Consider the following 5,199-nt stretch of genomic DNA (forward strand, 5'->3'; position numbering starts at 1 on the left):
TTGAATAGAAACAGGCAGCCAGCGAACAGCAGTTGGAATCTAGGATACCAGTCATAAAGGTACCCACCAAAACATGTAACATTTAGCAGGATGAATTTACACCATACGTTGCCATGCTTCCCCCAAGAAGTATCAATACAGCTGGATAATATGGTGAGAGAATTGGATGGCTCCACACGATAGGGAAGTAATAAAAGTTTAACCACTCTTTTTTTTCATTTTGTATTCCCTATGTGTGTGTGTGTGTCCCTCTCTCTGAGACTCTATGTGTGTGTGTGAGTGTGTCTGTGTGCGTGTGTATCTGTGTGTGTGTGTGTGTGCCACTCTCTCTGAGACTCTGTATGTGTGTGTGTGTGTGTGTGTGTGCCTGAGGCCATTCCCTAACTTCTGAAAAGCGAAGTAAATCTCTAAGTTAATTCTAGTAATAATTTATGAGGGGGAATAAAAGACATCACAGCTGTTAAATATCAAAAAAGGGCATATATAAATCGATTTTTATGAAAGAGAAAAAGGGGATGCAGAAAGGTAGAGAAAGTTTGTTTTAATGATCAGTTTGAGGGCAGATGCAGTTCAACTGCAAAGTAATAATGATCCGCGGCAGTGATAATACATGGTGTAAAAATGTGACAAATGCTTACTCTCGAAGCACAATTAAAGATGAGGGAGGTGGGATCATTGTAACTCTGGTCAAGCGCTCACCCCAATCATCTGCAAATATGATGGAGAATGAGGGGCATATCCTGTCGGTTGAATCAACATTGTGGATGCACGGACGTCGAGGTGACAGTAAAAGAAAATCGCCAACTCCAGCAAAGCTGCATTAATGCTCCTCAATTATCAAAACATAAAATCCAAGAAGATATTTGCATTATTTGATACTGGATTCTTTACTCTCAATTGGATTCCTGCAAGTTTTTGAAAATTAATAATATGCTGTTCATCATTCCGTTTAAAATGTAAAGATGTAGGTGACATATACAAAGGCAGAAAGTCGAGGTAAACTGGGTGTTGGGGAGATGCTCGGGCAGATCCCCAGTGCACCTTCAGCAAAATAAACTTTCCAGGCATACACTGTAACTTCAGTGTTACAGAAGATTTCTTGTGGACAGGTACCTACATTGAAAGAAGTGAATATTAGTTTCAGTCTCACCTACATATGTTTGTGTAGTCCTATAAGTGTAGATTAAAGGAAATAAGAGGGAATGAAACTCGTGATCAAACAGAAATGTACCAAGTGCTCTGCGACTGCTGTGCCCAGGACTGTAAGAAACTACAGTGAGTTGTGAACACAGGGCAGATCATACACAAGCCCAACCTTCCACCCATTGACTGAATGTACATTTCTAGTTGCCACAGAAAGTCAGCCAACACTATTAAAGACCCTCCCACCCCGGTTAAACTCTCCTCCAACCTCTTCCATCAGTCAGGAGATACAAAATCATAAACAGACAGAACAACATGTTCAAGACTAGCTTCTTCCCCACTGCTATTTGAATTCTGAATGGGCCTCAAATTTTAAACCTAATGTTGATCTTGCTTCTTGTGCACCTTCCTTGTAGCTGTACCTCTGTATCCCTCACTCTGTTCAATCGTCCGGTGGCATTTGTGACTTTGCACTGAAGATTCACTGCACTGCAAGAAAAACAAGTTTCTTTCCCACAATACAGAGGTAAACGTGACAATATAATAATAAATCAAATCAAATCAGGGTTTATTAAAAAATGGTAAATGACAGAGATGATGGAAGAGGAACCCTGTCTGTCAGCAGAGCCAGTCGAATACCTTGAGAGGCAAGACACATTACATGGTGTCTATAGCTGAACAGTGTGAAATGCCTGAGGATGGCTTACTCAATGTTGGAGGGGTTGCTCTAATTTCAAAGGTACTAGCATGGAATGCTGCATCACTGGGAAAGTTGCTGAACTGGCAGAGATGCTGCAACAATGAAAGATAACCCGAACAGTAACAGAATTTGGGATAATGGCAGTCAGTATCATTGTTGGAGTCAATGGCTCTGGGGGAAGTACTGGTTGAAAATATAATGGTCCAGCTGGGAGTTGGAGAAGGTTTGGAGACATAGAGACTTCTAGCACAAAAAAGAAAAATGCGCTTTGCCCGATAGAGTCCATGAAACAGTTGCCTCAGAATTCTCATCCAGTTTTCCAGCATTAAGTCCATAACCCACCCATTACAAGTGCACATTTAAAGAGTTCTATGCTATCGGGTATCTGCTTCTACTACACTTACAGGAAGTAAGTTACACATTGTCACAATACTATTGGTTGAATACTCAAACCCCTGCCTCTCTGTGTCTATGTCCCTGGTCATTGACTGATCACAAAGGGGAAAACATAATTGCTTCAGTGCTGTCTATGCTCTTTATAACAATATACTTTTAAATGATGCCGCCTATCAATCTCCCCTGCTCCAAGGAAAACAATCCCAGTCCATCCAACCTCCCTTCATACCCAAAACTTTACTACCTTAGAGTCTTCCTGGAAAGTCTCCACCTTCTTTAAGACAATCAAAGTACTCCAACATTCTAGCTGTAGCCGAGCCAATATTTTATACATATTGTCGCTGCTCCTAAACTCTATGTCTTGCATTTAAAAGCCAAAAAATCCCAATACTTTCTCAACCATTTCATCGACCTGTCCTACTACCTTAAGGTATTCATGTGCACCAGGATCCCCCTGATTCAGTGTTTCCCAGGTTTCTACCATTCATAACGTAACCCTTGGGTTCTGTGTCCCTCCAAGTGCATCAGCTCTCATTCATGGATTGAATTCCAATTTTCAACAAGTTTTGCATGACCAGTGAACTTATCCCGGAAATCCCCTGATATGCTGAGTTCACAGCATTTCCAAGTATCAAGTTTTATCTTTCATTGAACATTGTGACCCTACAATTTCCCAGTTTCCGCCTTCAATGCATCCCACTGCTCTGACATGGATTTAGTTAAAAGTTTCTGCTCTTTGTCCAATCACACCTGATCTTATTCCCTCGGTTTAGAACTTTGATTTCCCCCTCATCGTTGTCTGTTTCCATGATAATCTTGAGTTATGATTACTGCCTACCTCACTGAGAGGTCAGCCCATCTTCATTACCGAAAAACAAATCCAGGATCACTGTCAAAGTGGGGGAAGGTAAAGGAACAGTCTGGGAATAGCCAGGTGAAGCTATGAACTGTCCTGTAGGAAATAGAGATTTAAAAACCCTCCAGTTTATCCAGCAGAAAACAACAGAAGAATAAGTGGTTACAACAGCTGCCAAATTTTCCAGAATCAGAGGAAAAGCAGGAACACCCAGGATCAGAGACGGATTATGGGGTGGGGGAGCTATACCAATCAGAATGGCGGAGAACTGAAATCTAATAAATATTATCCAACCTGAACATTCGGGGGGAAGCTATTGGAAATCGTCGAGGGTTATTTGACAGAAAATGATTTGCTCTCTCAGTGAGAATGGGTCTTGGTCCCTGTGGGTCTAAGGAATGCTCAGGTTTGTTGTATATTTTGCATTCCAGTTGATAACCACGGTCAGAAAGGAAAGTCATCCTCAGTGTGTAGCTCTGTACTCATTCAGAAAAAAACAAAAACTACATGCAGGTGGGACACAGAAAGCGGAATGAAGAATGTAATAACAAATCCAATGTTTACCATGTCCGAAGGAACTGGTATTTATTTTTAATTCTAAATAGATCCTATACTTTGGAATCCGAGAATGTACACCTGACCGTTGCACTTGTCTGTCCTCATAGGGACACCTCCCCCCCCCCATCCAAAAACAGCAGACCCCACTGCAGATTACAGCTTTGAACCGAGACATGGATGGAACGAGTTGAGAGATGGTGGATAAGATTAAAACGTTTAAAAGGGATGGATATATAAACAGGAAGGATTTAGATGGATATGGGCCAAACGCCGGCAAATGGAACGAGGTTAACTTTATATACCGGGTCAGTATTGAGGAGTTGACAAAGGTGCCGTTTCTGTGCTGCGTGATTTCATAAGAAGACAAATATTCCTCAAATCTTCATCACTCCTGTAATTGGAAAAATCAATCCGTGCTCCTCAACAGTTACCCAAGCCAACAGCGGATTCTGGACATTCAACAGTCAGAGCTAACAGAATCTGAAACCCACACGGTGTAAAGGAGATTAACCAGCTCAAAGCCCTTTTACTCCCTAAAGTAGGAAGGAGGAAATGCGCTGCTATCAATATAACTGCGCAAACACAGATACACGCAGGAATGTGAGAACACTGGGTTTATGAGATCCACTGCACTGACTGTCCACGATCCATTGCAGTTCTATACTTGCTGACATTTCACATCATTCCTTTCCTCAAGATAGCCTCCAGTCTAAGATGCAATTCAGGAGTTCGAAACATTTGACTCAGCGTAATCATGTAAAAAAATGAAACATCAGAAGTTTTAAAATGTATAATTTAACTGCACGATATTTTAACTCGGGAGTCGGTATAACACTTAATATTATATCAGGATGCAAATCTCTGTGTTGGAGAAATTCAGGTCCCCTCATTGTCACCCTCCTGCCGTGGCATGGATTTACTTTTCCCAGTTGCTGATGCAATCCCGTTCTGGTATAATCTAGTTCCAAACCAGGCTCAGACGGGTCATTTTAGCTCCTCACAAAGTATTCTATGTTATTTTTGGGATATATGGTCAGCATGGACAGGTTGGACCGAAGGGTCTATTTTCGTGCTGTACATCTCTATGACTCTATGGCAAGGGCAGCAGCTACTTAGGAACACCACCAGCTTCAAGTTGCCCTCCAAGACACTCACCACCCTCACTTGGAAATATACCGGTATTCCTTTACAGTTGTTGGGTCAAAATCCTGGAAATCCCTCCCTATCGACACTGTGGGTGAACTCACAGCAAGTGGGCTGCAGCGATTCAAAAAGGCAGCTCAGCACCACCTTCTCAAGAGCAAATATGGATGGGCTATCAAGGCTGGCCAAGCCAGAGACGGCCAAGTCCCACAAATGAATTTTGAAAACCTAGAGAATCTGACATGTTAGTGTGGGACCAATGTTCAATATTTTCAAACTGTAATGACATTGTCAGTCTCTCTTGCTTTTCCAGGCTTATAAAGTCAACGTCAGTGCTGTGCTAACACAAACTGGCTGCCGGGAACACACCTAACATGTCTGCCTGACACATTTGGCTATGGAA

The sequence above is a fragment of the Chiloscyllium plagiosum genome, unplaced genomic scaffold (assembly GCF_037043375.1).
Source record: "Chiloscyllium plagiosum isolate Xiang-an unplaced genomic scaffold, Cpla_swu_hap1 HiC_scaffold_47, whole genome shotgun sequence".
In the NCBI taxonomy this organism is placed as follows: Eukaryota; Metazoa; Chordata; class Chondrichthyes; order Orectolobiformes; family Hemiscylliidae; genus Chiloscyllium; species Chiloscyllium plagiosum.